The sequence below is a fragment of the Heloderma suspectum genome, chromosome 5, assembly GCF_057233095.1.
Source record: "Heloderma suspectum isolate Gila_16-S chromosome 5, 16-S_ref, whole genome shotgun sequence".
In the NCBI taxonomy this organism is placed as follows: Eukaryota; Metazoa; Chordata; class Lepidosauria; order Squamata; family Helodermatidae; genus Heloderma; species Heloderma suspectum.
In genome coordinates, this window is record NC_139462.1 from 214,021,279 (window position 1) to 214,037,851 (window position 16,573).

At 45.8% G+C, this 16,573-nt stretch overlaps 1 protein-coding gene across 1 annotated transcript in view; it reads left to right on the forward strand.

Annotated features, from left to right (window-relative positions):
- Nucleotides 1–16,573, forward strand: part of ADARB2 (adenosine deaminase RNA specific B2 (inactive)) — a 635,707-nt gene that overhangs the window by 103,227 nt on the left and 515,907 nt on the right. The window lies entirely within an intron of this gene.

Consider the following 16,573-nt stretch of genomic DNA (forward strand, 5'->3'; position numbering starts at 1 on the left):
AAATTCAGGCCGGGGAGAAGCGCCCCGTCTCCCCAGCCACGAAACAAAAAGTAAAAAAAAAAAAAGACTCCATGATAGGCTACGTAACGATTTACGTAGCCTATCACGGCTAGATTTCCAAAGTCAGCCGTGACAGGCTACGTAAATCCCCATGGGCCACCGCCATTTGCGTACGCGCTTTTTTTTTTTTCAAAGTCACCCGTGATAGGCTACGTGACGATTTACGTAGCCTGTCACGGCTGTCTTTGGAAATCTAGCCATGATAGGCTACGTAAATCGTTACGTAGCCTATCACGGGTGTGTGTGTGTGTTTTTTACTTTAGTTTTTTTTTTTTTTTTTGCAATGGTGGCGGCGGCAGCCGGTCGGGAGACCGGCCGCGGCCCCCGCCCGCGACGAACCACTGCCGAACCGCTGCCGGGACCCGCCGTCAGGAGGGACATTCGCCAAAGGTAAGTCCCGTCCCGGGGGGACGGGGGGCGGAGAATTTCACTGCCGATTTCGGGGGGCCGAATGCGTTGGCATTCGGCCCCCCGAAGATTCGGGGAGAAATTCTCCGCCATCCCTACAGCAGCCTAGTCAAGCTACGCAGTCACCATTTAAAAAAAAAAATGGCGATCACAAAAATGCTCATGTCTTTGCATGAAAATGCACTTTTTGCAAATGTGCATATTCTCATGTGTGCAATGCACATTTTTGTGAAGGTGTATATTTGTGCATGTGCAAAAATGCATATTTGAGCATTCGCAAAAATGTACATTTTCGCATGTGCGTAAATATGCTCAGTTTTGCAATCGCCATTTTATTTCTCAAAAATGGTGACCGCAAAGCTCAACGAGGCCATCGGGGTTAGTGTAGGCCATTCGCTGAGTGCAGGCAAGGGGTGAGCAGGGGCAAGGGTCGGCGAGCAGGGCTTGGGGGTGCGGGCCAGGGTGGTTCCACCAGATTCTTGGATTGAATTGGGTGCCTGTGCCATGCCATCCCTACCATAGTTAGAGCCCAACACGTCTGAAGGGCACCAGGCTGAGGAAGGATGGATTAAAGTATGAAATGTTACAGTTGCACAGTTTTTAAAAACCTCCCCCCTTTTTTTAAATCCTTTTTATTGTGAGTGTTAACAAAACAAAATAAACAAACAAAAATATAAGAAAACCCAAAAAATTACAAACATAACAACATATTCTAAAATCCTCAGTTTCAAATATTACAATATTCTAAGGAGAATGAAAGAAAGAATAGGTTACACGTAAACCATCCTGGCTGAGGGATGATGAGGGTGAATAAATTGTAGGACTTTTTTCTGTCTAAACATGCATGGGATTGAACCCCGTGTGTGTGTGTGTGTGTGTGTGTGTACGTGCGCACGCACACCAACTACAAGCCAGAAAAGCAGTTTTGAATACAGGCAAGATTTCTCTCTCTCTTAATGCACTCCAAGAAAGCTCATAATTATAAGCCAATTTCAAATTGAGATAGCAGAACCTGGTGTCCATGTGTGTGAACATGACATTTTTCCTACACTCCTTGTTTGCTCATAAAATGAGTGATGACCTTGAATACAGCCTCTTGCTTTGGAGATGCCAATGCCTGCATTTCTATTATATATGTTATTATGACCATATTATTAATATGTCTTACATCAGTGCTAGACAGACCTATTACCATTGCTTATTTCCTTAAGAAAATGGCTACTGGCATATCCTTTATGTTCAGCAAAACCTATGGCTAGCCTATGGTCTTCTGCAGGCAAGACAGGGTTTTTTACTCTGATTGGCAGAAGAAACCCTGGGGCTCCCACTAAAGATGGTCATTATCCTTTTTACTAAGCAGGTGTTGAAATGAATTGGTCCTTTTATCGTAATGCAGATTTACAGTGCATTAGGCAATCCATTTTTCAATTTAGTGTACTGCCTCTGATAAATTAACAGATGTCGATTGATTTTCCCCCTCCCTCCCCCCTCTTTCAGTCCCCCTGTTTACACCTGACAGCCAGTGCTTTATAGTTGAGCAGTTATTTGAAGTTATAAACATTATAATTAGCAATTTTTTAATTAGGCTGACAATTAACGGGAGATTTGCAAAGCTGCTAATTTGACATGTCATACTCTCTGCAGTGTTTGTTAACCACCACTTGAGTGAATTCAATTGAATAGAACTGGGGTGGGGGGAATTTGATCTCAAGTGAACCTTTCTCCCACTTCACTATAGTTTTTAGCATTCTAGGCAGAGAAAAGTGGATGTCAGCGAAATGTTATGAGATGACAGGGGCAACAATCTAAGTTCAAACAAGGCACCTAGAAGATATCATGCAGCATGCCTTAAGTTGTTGTTCTACTGACCAGGAGGTTTTTTGTCTTGTCTGGAGCTTCAGTTTCTTCACCCTCATCCAGCTTATTACCAACTCTAGACACCAGTTTTGAACCTCAGCAGCTTCCCAGGAACCAGTTGAGAAGGAGAGAGAAAATGCTGGGTGTCATCGATATACTGATAGTAACACACACCAAATCTTTGAATGACTTCCCCCAGTGATGTCTTGTACATATGAAAAAGCATAGAGGACTAGATGGAACCCTGCAGGACCATAGTCTAATGTCCATGGTGACAAACAGCACTTTTTTTCAGAACCATCTTCTGGAACCAACCAACCCCCCAGGAAACACTATAGCATGGTGCCCCAAAGTCCCACCCCTGCCATCTTATCCAGAAGGATACCATGGCCAACAGGAAATGCAGTTCCTTATATATCCTTGCAAGCAGGATGCTGCCCTGAGCAGCATACACAGCAGCTTCCAAGGTGCAGGGATGCATGGGAGATTTAGGCAGCAATCTTACCAAGATCGACCATCACCTCCGAACCCAGGGGCGACCGCCTATCCAGTGCAGGGCAGGAGGAGTGGTGAGAAGCGGATCTCCTCCTCGCTCCCCCAGCCCTGCATTGGTGGCTAGACAGCCGGTTTTGGCTGTCTAGTCGTAGGACCTCAGAGCATGGGAAGCAGTGGCCAGTAGGGATGGCGGAGAATTCTGCCACAGACTCCAGTGAGGCCGGATTCTTAGAATTCAGCCCACCCAGAGTCCGTGGCGGAACAGACCACTCACGTCTGCCACCCCATGAAGTTCGCACTGGCCAGATCCTACCTGCTGCTGCTGGGTCTGGGTCCATCCACTGCCAGACTGCAGATGCAAATGGTGACTGGCGTAGCAGACACCATTTGCGCCCCTGCTCTTTGCTGTGATAGGCTACATAAATCTTGATGTAGCCTATCATGTGAAGGAACAGGGACGCAAATGGCGTATTTGCGTCCCTGTTCCTTTGCACGATAGGCTATGTAAAGATTTACATAGCCTATCACGGCAAAGAGCAGGGACGCAAATGGCGTCCGCTATGCCAGCCGCCATTTGCATCCGCAATCTGGCAGTCCGGCAGCGGACAGACCAGGCTGGCGGCTCCGCAGACTCGCTGCGGAATGGAGCTGGCCAGGTAGGATTCTGGGGGGGAGGAATGGATTGCCTCCCCCCCCCATGGACCCCCTGGCAGACTCAGGTAGGTGGAGTTTGTACACCCCTAGTGGCCAGATGGCACGTAGGATGTGTCATACTGGATTTGCGACTTCCCTCCCCCATCCCACCCCTGGGAACGTCCCATTTTTACTGCTCTGCACTGCTCTTACAAGTGCCAACAGCAAAGCCGATCCGCGCTGCCTATGAGGTGGCACAGGAGGGGGTGGGGGTCAGTTCTCCAGGAACAGACCTCGGACAGCGGTCTCCAACATCGGTTCCTGGGAACCGACCTATCCTATGGCCGTCTAACTGCTGACTAGCAGCCATAGGATTGCACCCTTAGTGGATTTAGAGCTCCCCAGGTGGAGGACAGGTTCTATGGGCACTACATTTCCCAGGGATCATTCTGTTTAGTATACTCTGGCAGCAGAATGGAGGGCCTGCAATGAGGCTTCCCTATGGAGAGATTGCCACTGCCACTGCCATCAGGTAAGTTCTGGGGAAAGAGATCGGAGGAAATTTGCAGGTTGAGGTGGGGAGGTCTCCAGGCCTTGTTGTACTGGCATGGCATCTGGAATGCAACAAAGCTAAATTTAAGGATGGTTGTGGAATTCAGAATTCAGTTCAGTTTACTTGAGCCCATTCCATTGTGCACAGCAGGAAGAAAGTAGTAGTAGCAGCAGCAGCAGCAAAGTAACTTACATCCTCAGTGTGAACATTTAGAGAAAAGATAATGACTGAATGACAGCAATGAAGCATAAATGAATTAGAGAATTCGGTGGTGGAAACTGCTGCTTTGGGAGGCCATTTTAAATCAGACAAATGGTGCTCTGATAACACTCATATTCAAATACTGATTCCTAGGATTTTGTTAATCTATAACCTTTCTTTTTCTTCCCCACTGGTTGCAATTGTACTCCTATAGGAAGTTTTTTTAAAAAAAAAAACCATGAAATTCTTGTTTACTTCTCTTCTTCAGGGAAATGAACTGGGATTTTGCAATGTGAGGTAGCATGTGTTTCAATTTGTTGTTGACACTCCAAAATCTGATATTCCTACCAGAAGACAAGCAGAATAGACACAAGGGATATAAGAATGGCAGAAAAGTAACAGCTGAAATGGGGGAATCTCCTGGTCTCTACTTTTAATAGACTTCTTGGTTCACAACCTTACTTGTTTTATATTGCAGACAAACTAGAACTCTTGTTTTCCTTTGTAGCACAGCTTGTACATCCTTACAAAGGCTCACTTAGAGTAACGTGGAATCAATAGCAAACAAATTGCAATTCTGCGCAGCAACAGCATTAGCAAGTTCCTATTTTATGTTTTCAAGTTCAACCGAGGGCTAGATGTTCCTGGATTTTACACCATGCACATTTGAAGATTTATCCCCATTGGTCAGGGGTCAGGGCTTTTTAAAAATTCACAGCGTGGCATGTCAGAATCTAAGCTATAAATTCTTGTCTGCATCAAGGACCTGGAAACTTGGACTGTATCTCTCAGGACAAAAAGCAAAATGATATGATCGAGGTCTTTAGTTTTCTTCTGAAAGGTCAGTGGATCCACTCAACTGTTTCTCCTCCTTTACCAAATTCTTGGATTCTCAGAGGCCTCTATAGTTTCCCAATTACTAGTCCAGAACAATCACGGACAACCGTCTTCCACAAATGGAAGCAGGAAGAAGATGACTTATTCTTGCCAGGCCAGCTGTGTTCAGCCTTTCAAGAAGTTATGCCTCCATAAATATAGGAACACAGGAAGCTGCCTTATACTGAGTCAGGCCGTCGGTCTATCTAACCCCAGCATCATCGGCACTGACTGGCAACAGCTCTCCAAGCTTTCAAGCAGTAATTTTTCCATCTCTACCTGGAGCTGCTGAGGATTGAACCTGGGACTTTCTACATGCAAAGCATGGGCTTTCCCCCTGAGCCATGTATCTTCCCCTGCACTTTCCTTGCCTGCATGTTTTGGCATTCCTGGTTGTTTTCTTCTGCCCACTGTGAACTTTTCTGAGCTGTGTGTAGCGATGTCAGGGATGCTCTGACTTGGATTCCTGCATTGAGCAGGGGGTTGGACTCGATGGCCTTGTAGGCCCCTTCCAACCCTACTATTCTATGATTCTATTCTATGATTCTATGATGTGAGAACCCACTCCAGCTTGAGTTCTCCAGGCACCTGAGTTCTCCATGGCCCCTGCTCGCCCTCCCCAGACCCACGCTTGAGCCACCCACAAGCTCGGTGAGTTGCCCGGACTCACCACTATCCCATCTAGTGAGTGCCCACCATTTTTCCGCATTAGTTGCCTGTGCAAAAAGGAAGTTTTTTAAAAATGTGCATATTTAAATATGTGCATTTGGGGGCCAGGAAAGCTTAATATGCACAATATTAGAGGCATTATACCTCTAATCACGTGCCTGGGAGGGCACAAGCAGGGTGAGCGGGGGCAAGCAAGGACAGTGTCTCAGTGGGCTCAGTCCAGGGGTCATGGACAGGGGGGCGACGGACTTCCAGACCCAGTCAGGCACCCACAACATCCCTAGCTGTGTGCCTACCCTGAACGTGTGTCCGAAATCTTGACTGTTTTGCTGTCCATCAGGTCAGGGGTTTGTGGACCTGTTTTACCTGTCTTGCCTGGATTCTGATTTCACCATGTACCTGATACTGCTAAGGTTTTCATTGTTGGTAAGGATAGGAGAAAAAAATTCAGACAAGTTTTTAATTTTGCACTTTTGAGCCAATATGTGAACTAAAATTCAGTTAACCTTTGAAATTCACACTCCTTTGAATTTTGCAATGGAGTTCCACAATTTTAAAAATGCTTACAAAAATGCATACATGTGGAGAAATGCACCTAAAAATGCATACAAATTTTCACGTGAACTTCTTAAAGAAATTCTTAAAGTTCAGAATGAACTGCATTTAAGACTGGAAAAATGAGAAATTGAGGGATCCGTCCATCCCTAAATTGGTCTTGCAAATGCTGTTCATCTTGTGTAGCCCTGAAACTAAGTGGGGGATTGTATGTAGTAGGGATGTCAGAGAAATTTTAAATGGATTCAAAAGTCTTTGTATTACTGTGAATACAACCTGTGAATTCTGCAGCGGACAGGTATCTTCCAAGTAACACGGATTTTACAGACTTGCAGACTGTTTTTCTTTTTTTAATTTCTGAAATTGTATGCAAATTTAGTCATACGGAAGTATGGAACTTACTGGAAAAGTGCTAATATATATGCCATTTAAAAACACCAACAACATTTTATACATCTTGGATCTCTCTTCAGCCACCACTGTGTAGCACTTGGGGTGGGGAGGCATTCTGCTCATCAGTTGTATGCTGAGATAAGAAAAATACACAAAATGTTGCATGCCGGCTCAAGTCATGTAAATTACAGCAGACTTTTTTGTGAACTTTTCAGAAGGGGGGGGGATTCAATTACGTCAATTAGCAGATGTCGGAATGAAAGACACCAACAATCTGCAAAACACTGACAGAACAGATTAACCTACCTCACAGGGTTGTTGTGAGGATAAAATGGAGAGGAGGAGGGCCATGTAAGCCACCTTGGGTTCCTTGCAAGAGGGGAAAAAACAGGATATGATTATTATTATTTATTGACCAGCGTATCCCACTCTTCCTCTGAGGAGACCAGGATGGCATACATGAAGGTTATTCTATTTTGTCCTGATAAAAACTCTGATGTAAATTAGGGTGAGAGGGAGAATTCTAAGTTCAAGGTCACCAGATGCCTTTGCAGCTGAGTGGGGATTTGAACCCAGATCTCCCTAGTCCAAATTCAGTGGATGTCACCCTTAAAACCATGACCGTAAGCACTCTGGCATCATGATGAAAGAGAGAGCAAGAGAGCACACTATAGTGGTACAGTCTACTAACCAATAGCCTAGAAAAGCACACAAGCCATACTTTAATTGGGGAGGGGGGGAACTATTTATTTTGAGCTGTTTGTTTAAGCACAGGAGGATTCCTAATGGAGCCATCAGACCTCGCTTATTGGCTAATAGTTTAATTAGGCCCATCTGGTGGAGGCTGCGGAGAGAACTGCCCCAGCTCTGATATTGGCAGAGAGGTAATTTGTCATTCCTTGGCCTGGTGACTGGCACGCTGACGTCTTCAAAGCCAAACAGAAGCTGTGCAATCTGTCTCACATGAGAATAGCTGAGAGCTATTGGAGGCATTTTGAGCTGTTCACCTTGGCACACCCGAGGAGAAATGACACAATCCCCATTCCTATCCTTGAGATAACCTCTGTGCAGAAACCAAGCAAGAGTGTCTGACAACTTGGGTCAATTTTGCCTTTGTCAGCCAAACCAGTAAAAATTGAAAGCTTTTCTAGAGAAGGGAGAAAGAAAATGTTTTAAAACACACACACACACACACACACCCCATTTAAATGGTAATAATGTCCTCTGTCTTGCGAGAGTATCCTGGCTTAAGAAGTCAGTTTAGGAAACTGAATATGAGCCAACAATGTGATGTGGCTGCAAAAACAGCAAATGCTATTTTGGGCTGCATTAATAGAAGTATAGCTTCCAAATCCCATGAAGGACTAGTTGCCCTCTACTCTGAACTGGTTAGGCTTCATCTTGAGTACTGTGTCCAGTTCTGGGTACCACACTTTAAGAAGGATGCAGACAAACTGGAAAAGGTTCAGAGGAGGACAACGAAGATGATCAGGGGACTGGAAACAAAGCCCTATGAAGAGAGACTGAAAGAACTGGGCATGTTTAGCCTTGAGGAGAGAAGACTGAGGGGAGATAGGATAGCACTCCTCAAGTATTTGAAAGGTTGTCACAGAGAGGAAGGCCAGGATCTCTTCTCGATCATCCCAGAGTGCAGGACATGGAATAATGGGCTTTACAGGAAGCCAGGTTCCAGCTGAACATCAGGAAAAAACTTCCTGACTGTTAGAGCAATACGATAATAGAACCAATTATCTAGGGAGGTGGTGGGCTCTCCCAAATTGGAGGCATTCAAGATGAGGCTGGACAGCCATCTGTCATGGATGCTTTGCCTTGGATTCCTGGATTGAACAGGGGTTTGGACTTGATTTTCTTATAGGCCCCTTCCAACCTTACTTTTCTATGATTCTGTGATTCTATAACCCAAGAAAAGATTTGCTTTCACTATAAGAAACTCTTCCTCTATTTTTGTGTGCCTGTTGAACAATTGAGTTGGGAAGAGAATAGGAATGTGTCGCTCAGAACTTGGAGATACTAATCCTGTAGTGGAGTAGATTATGCAGAATGTTGGAGGAAAAGAATACACTCCTTCCCCTCCCCTCAGGGTATAACACACCTACTCCTCAGTCATCCTTCTCTAGGGAGCTGTTGGACCTGGGCTTATAGATAAAGAGGGATGATAGGTGAGGGTGATGATAGACAAGGCTGACCCAGGACGTTTGGCTACCTGAGGTGGAGCTGCAAATGGCAGCCCCTGCCAAAGCCATGGTACATAGTCAGCAAGGCCAACCATGTCCTTTTGGCCTCTTGGCAGAAATGCCCACACACACCGCTTTCCCTCCATGGCAGGAAAAAGACAACAATAATAAAATAATAACAACAATATGCTGCCTTTTTATGATACCAAAAATCTGCTGCTTGAGGTGGCTACCTCACTCTGCCTAATGGCAGGGCCGGCCCTTGATATAGGCATGCATGTGGGACCTTTCAAATGAGAAGTGGCATATAAATACTGTTAATAAAATATATAAGAAATCAACATAAGAAATGACCTGATCTGCACTTCTCAAGCAGAAGGTGCAGATTAGAACTTAGCTATCCACTGCATTTGGCACTTCTAGATGTTCTGATGCAGTTCTTGGCCATTTTGATGTATTCAAATATGCATTTAAATCCAATGTTGAGGATTTTGTGTTTACACAAAGTGCAGAATCATATGGGAAGGGAACAGAATTGTAAGCAAGAACATGCAAAAGTGACACAGACCAGAGACAGAGTCTCCCATCCCTAGGATGATACAACTCCAGACTTGGATCCCTTTTCTGTGTACACTGGGACACCATGGTTGCCACCTTCTCAGCTGCTGCCACATGTGTCTCAGCAAATATAAAGACTTCCCACTCCCTTTGTGATTAACCATGCATATTGCTGCTGTGTCAGAGAATTCCGCCACGGATCTTGGGGAGGCTGAATGCCAGCTCATTCAGCCTCCGGAAATCAGTGTTGGAACGGTCTGCCCCCCCGCCCCCCCCCCCCGGGATGAGACTTACCTGGGGCGGATCTTCCTGGTGGCGGCGGCTCCAGCGGCGGTTCGGTGGTGGCAGCCGGTCTTCCAACCGGCTGCCGCCACCGCCATTTCCAGTTAAAAAAAAAAAAAGTGATAGGCTACGTAAAGATGTACGTAGCCTATCATGGCTAGATTTTTAAAAAAAACACCGTGATAGGCTACATAAATCGTTACGTAGCCTATCACGGCTGACTTTTAAAAAAAAACTGCACGCCATTTGTGTTCCTTATTTTGGCACGTCTTAGTCTCCGTAAACATTTACGTAGACTAAGACGGCGAAAATAAGGGGAACACAAATAGCATAGACGCTACGCTATTTGCGTTCCCCTTATTTTCGCCGTCTTAGTCTACGTAAATGTTTACGTAGACTAAGACGTGCCAAAATAAGGAACGCAAATGGCGGCGCCCATGGGCGCCTCCATTTGCATATGCGCGTTTTGGGGTTGTTGTTTTTAATCAGCCGTGATAGGCTACGTAAACATTTACGTAGCCTATCACAGCTGACTGCAGGGATGCAAATGGCGGCAGCTATGGCTGCCGCCATTTGTGTCCCTGGTAGCCAGCGGCCAGATGTCCGGCTGCTGGCAGAGCCAGCCGGCGGCTCCGCAGAATTGCTGCGGAGCACAGCAGGCCAGCCAGGATTCCGGGGGGGGGGGAACGGAGCGCCTCCCCCCTGGCAAGGATTCCGGGGGGAGGGACGGAACGCCTCCCCCTGCACTATCAGCATAATCCCCGAAAGGTAAGTTATTTTCGTACATCCCTGTGTGATACCAAAGTGAATCGCTGCCCACAGGGGCAGAAGACTTTGTGCACACCCAGACCACCGTAGGAGCAACCATGGAGGTCTTGGTAACTATACCTCTCAGGGTGTATTTAAACAGGCCCTTAGGATGTAGTGTCTGCAGCCCACTATTCAGAGCCCAACTATGGCCTTAACTAGGGATGATTGAGAATTTTGTTTCAGTTCAGTTTTGATAAGAATTTAGCAGAAGTCATCATTTTTCATATTCAGGAGAGAAAGAACTTGAGATGTTAACAATCTGAATGCAGGGGGAAATGAAACTGATAGATTTGCCCATGCCTAGCCTTAACAGCTGCTGTGGTCCAGTATGTCAGCTTTCACCTAATCCTCAGTTCCATTCTTCAGCCACTGGGCTGCAGAAACCAAATCCTAAAGACCCCTTTGCATATGCCTGGAGAGGTGTGTGAATTTTGCCTCTGGGCAAAGAGAATAGTACCCTCTGAAAACAGCTAAGGCCAGGCCAGCCTCAGATCCCTCACGTTCCCTCCTATCTTGGTCAGATGTCTTAGACAGATGTTATAGTAGGCTAAGGAAACAATATTAATTAAATCAGGAGTAGGAGAGAGATCTAGTTAAATAATGTATTGACACCATAACTGATGTGGAGGTAAAAGTATTGACAGGTGGTGGGCTGATGATGCAGAGCTCCTTAAATGGAAAACCTGAACCTATATAAAGACGTGGTGGTGGTCTCTTTCTTCTTCCATCCATCTTGATGCTAGTTCGAAGGAGGTAACTGGGCTTCACTTGTTCTCCATCCGAGCCTATGAGACTCTCTGAGCCACCCCATGGTTTATGGCTAGTCTGTCTTGGCTTTCAGCTACACTGTCTCCAATTGGGTCTGTCATGTGACTGCTGGCTGCATACACGTTCTGTTCTGCTAATGGGGGCTGTGATGGCTTGAGACCACCGTACACATGCTGGGCTTAGTCTAAGGCAGACATCCCCAACCTGGTGCCCTCCAGATGTGTTGGACTGCAATTCCCATAATTCCCAGCCAGCATGGCCAATTATGGGAGGTATAGGACTTGCAGTCCAACAAGGCACCAGGTTGGGGAAGGCTGGTTTAAGCAAAGAGGCCTTGAAGGATGTTGACCGTAAGGAGCTGGGGTGCAATAACTGGACATGGGTGGAGCTGAAGGCAGCTATTCCACTGAAAGCATTCAGCTCCAGTCTTGAGTGGATAGCATCAGACAAGGCAGCAGGCCAGCAGGTTCAGGAATCCAGGAGTCTGGGGCAAGCCCCAAATATCACGCCAGCAAGTGCCAGAGCACAACTGCAGCCTTAACAGCAGCTCAGGCTCTGTATGTCAGGTTTGGCTTGACCCTCAGCTCCAGTCTGAAGCTGTCTTAAAAGGAGGAGCCTAGGCTTGCAAACGTCCACTTCGATGTTGGGAGTTTGCCTCTTGGCACATCCTCTTCTGCTTCAGGCTTTGGCCTTAAAGGATAGGAGTGGGTCACTGCTGAAGGGGCAGCCGCAGATCTGTCACTGGTTCATGCATTGCTGAACTGCTGTAGGGTCTGGTGGTGGATATTAGTCTTTGGAGATTATCCCAGGTGGGTTCTCAGAAGAGAGACTCTAGGGGTTCCTTTCAGACCCTCACAATCTAGGGGTTCCTTTCAGACCTCCACAAGCAGATGGCCCCTTTACCTCAAAGTCCAAGGTGGCATCCAAAGTCTTGATTCACAGCAACATGCTGGTCAGGATGGGCTGGCTTTCAGCACTCAGCCAAGCTGTACTAAGCTTAGTTCACACAATCACCAGTGACACAGGTGGCACAACCAATGGTAGTTCAAGTAAGTCATCGTGGGCTGGCCAAAATCCTCGGCTGCCATGCAGCCAGCCAGTCAGGTTGTGTGAACAGGCTTTCAGTCTTGTCTGTACAGTTTGAGCTACTGCAGAAGCCTTGGGTTGGATGGAGGTGCATATTTGGGGCTTGGTCCATCTTCTCCTTGGGCGATTTCCCAGAGCAGGTGTATGCACATATGTGACTGTTTAATTACATATGTATATAACCATGATGGATCAATACATTTATCACTGGCCTGATCTGAAGGTAGATGATGAAAGAGTCTTGCTGAAGCTAAGGCCAATCTGGGGTTTGGTCAGTGTCTGGGTGCTTGGGAATTTGGGGTATGCTACCTTGGGTTCCATAATAGAAGAAAGGTGGGACTAAAAAATAAATGAAACAGAAATGAAACTTTTGTCTCAGCCACAGCAGAGAGCTGCTTGGGATCAGCCTAATGACTGAAATTAAACGTCCATTCTAGGAAGCTCAGTTAAGCTTTTCAGTGGCTAGGCTTCAGGAATCCTGCTTGAGTGCATAAAATATTTTATGTCTCTTTATCTTGCAGTGTGTACACACACACACACACAGAGAGAGAGAGAGACCATTTCTTCTTTAGTTTGGTATGGAAATATGACCATCTCCCTTTTTACCAAACTCCCTAAAGCAGTTAACTTGTCAAAATTTTTATCAAATATTTTTTTTAAAAAAACAGGCACATACTGTGGATGCTGACTAAACTAAAAAGCAAGCACAAAGCCCAGCCAATGCAAACGTAGCAGTTTCAGCTATAAATGACACTTAGTGAGTATGAGTGGCCTCAGGGGATGCATCACAACTTTAAAAAAAAATAGTGAGTCAATAAATCATTTCCTTTTAGAGATGTCAGCTACCTATCCCAAGAAAATAAAGTAGGTAGAGTCAATGAATATTAACAGGGACACCCTGATACATAGTGAGGGCCAATGCGTAGTGACCAACCTGGTGTTGAATCTTCAGGGAGGATGGGCCTGAACTAAGGTTTGTGCAAAAATATTGTGTGCTCATTCACAACTCTGCTCCCCCATAGACATGCTGCCAGTGCAGGCTGGTGGCTTCGATTTCAGTGGGGCTATGAATCCATTCCAGGTTTCAGTCAGAACCAGCCAGAACTCTAAAGGAGCTCTCCAGGATGCCGAATCCTATCCCCAAGATAGGTTTGGCACCTTGGCTAGCTCCTTTAGAGTTCTGGCTGGTTCTGGCTGAAACCCAGAATGGAATCACAGCCTCACCAAAATCGGAGCCACCAGCCTCCACTGCATGAAGTCAGAAGTCGCCACCCCCAAAAAAATCACAGAGGAGAAGGAGAAGGGCATGGTGGGTGGGGAGGTCATGGTGCCACTATGGTTACTGTCCTCTCCCTACCCAGGCAGATGCTAGGCAGGTGGACAAGCGCCATTCCTTGGCTGCCTTCCTCCTCCTCCATGGGCTGCCCTTGAACTATTTCAGCCTCCTTCTCTTCCTCTGCTCATGCCTTTGGCATGCCATCTGGTGCACTCACCCACACTACCCTCTTCCTTTGTTGCTTGCTTGCTGTTGAGAAATGTGTTGGGATCCACCAGCTCCAATGGTTCAATGGGGAATAAACAGATTCTTTGAGAGGTTTATCAGTGCCTATATATCCACCTTGAATATGGATCATAGAACCATAGAGTGGGAAGGGAGCTTGGAGATCATCTAGTCCAACCCCACTTAATGCAGGATCTGCCATGTGAGTACAGCATCCCTGACAGATGGCTGCCTCCAGCGAAGGAGAGTCCCCCCCTACCATCCAAGCCAGTCTGTGCCACTGTCAAATGGCTCTTACTGTTAGGATGTTTCTCCTAAGGTTTAGCCAAAATTGGCTTCCAGGCAATCTCTCTCCATTGGTTCTAGTCCTAGAGCAAGAGAGAATAGGTCTGCTCCTTCATGACAGCCTTTCTGATATTTGAAGACTGCCATCATGTATCCCCATAATCTTCCCTTCTATGGGTGACATATGTCCAGCTCTTTCAACCATTCCTCATAGGATTGTGGTTCCAGATCCCTCACTCTCCTGGTTGCCCACTCTGGACATGCTTCAGTTTGTCAAGTGTCCTCTGAATAACAGGGGTTGGAGGTGGTGGGGGAGAGGATGAAACAGTGGCCTTTATGCCCTATATGTGGAGTTCTATAAATGTCTGGCTGCTTATTGTTTGGACTTTTGATCTGATTTTAGTGCCATTTTCTTGGTAGAATGGCAGGGTGCAAATCAAATAAAAAAATAAAATTTTAGTTAAAAGCCAAATGACAGACTGACAAAAATTTCAGGCTAATAGAGAAGGGTTTAAATGTATTTGAGTTGGAAAGACCAAGATCAGTTTTAATATTTAATGTAATTTGGCTCTGAATTCCAAGAGGAATTAAACGGAAGGCTTTCAGAAGCCTTCACTGTAGGCAGCAGTCTCATTGAAACAAAAGGAGTTGTTCCAGAAGAAGTGGTTTGATCAGTTCCCTAACACATATTATGATTGCAGATTGAAACAAAATGGAGAACTGTTTTGATTGTGCAATTTAGTGCATTTGAATAAATAATCAACCAGGACAATTATACTCTTTATATGTGTGTTCTGTCTGGAGGCAGAAAATATCCTAGGTGGTAATCTGAACTTTTCACTATACAATTTCTGAGTTACTACTCAAAACTACTAGAATTCTTGCTGCTGCCACAGCAAATTCAGCAACAGCGGGGGTACGCAATGGTGGGTGGAAAAGCCACCATGTGAGAGGTCACCACAAATGGGACATTTATGCCTCTAATATTGTGTAGATCAGCCTTTCCCAGCCCGAATGTGCACATATTTAAATACGTGCATTTTTAAAGACCTTGGTTTTTTTGTAAAAACTAGCTCATAAAATGGCAGGCACTCGCGGACAGGTCCAGGTGAGTGTGGGAAATGTCCAGGAGGGTGCAAGAGCAGGTGAGTGAGTCCAGAGGCTCAGTGGGCATGGTCCAGGGGCACAAGAAGGTGGGGGGAGATCCCAATGGACTCCCAGACCCAGTCGGGCGCCCGCGGAATCCCTAGGTCTGACTTTGTATAAGGCAGCTTCCTATGTTTGTAAAGTTGGAAGCAATGGCAAATCTAAAAGAAACACAGGTTAATATGTCACATGTAGATGTACAGTGCACTGCGCCACTGCACTTCTAAGGTACATGAGTGCCACAGGTGGCTATAGGACATGGAATCCTGTTAGTAGTTGATGTGAGACAATGGAATGCATAAGCTACATCATATATGGAGAAAAAGGAAGTGTGGGAGGGACCCAAATTGCTACCAGACAGATGCTACTGTCTGGTAGCAATTGGACCTGGACCTGGTGTAAAGCTGATTCCTATCCTCCAGTGTAGTGTAGTGTGACCTGTTATGGGTGGGGATGTAGAGACTGTGCAAAATCCACTCCCTCTGTGTTTCATGGATTGTCTGGTGCCTTTTGTTCCATTGTCCGTTCGCAGATGGATGTGATTTTTTCCCATGGAAAAATATGCAAATAATTACGTAAAAGGTTTCATAACAATTTACATGATTTACCTTAGTATGTAACATTTAACGTCTTGTGTGCCATTCCATTCAAGTTTTCCTCGGCAGAAGCTTGCATATTTTCTGTCAAATACAGTCAGGGCCAGAAATATTGGAACAAGGATAACTGTTTTGGTAGTTTGTCCTCTGTACACCACCACATTGAAGTTGAAAGGAAACACACCCAGATGGGAGCAAAGTCAGGACTTCCAGCTGTAATTCAAAAGTGAGGCACTAACAAAAAATGGGGCACTAACAAAACTTGACAAAAGTGGGGCACTCACCATTCAGGAAGGACAGCCAGTGGCATACACACACACCCATCGTTGGTGGCTCATAAGTAATGGAACGAATGGCTAACAAGCAGCTGCATGGCCAGGTGTGGCCTGTTTCCTGGGTACCCCATGACCAATCAAGCAGATAAAAGGCTTGGAGGTGGTTCTGAGTGTTACATTTGCATTTGGTAGCTGTTCACTGGAACTCCCAACATGAGGTCCAAAGAGGTGTCCATGTGAGTGAAAAGGCCATCATTAGGCTGAGGAAACAAAATAAACCCATCAGAGAGATAGTAAAAACAGTGGGAGTAGCCAGCACAACAATTTGGAACATCCTGAAAAAGAAGGAATTAACTGGCAAGCTCAGCAAC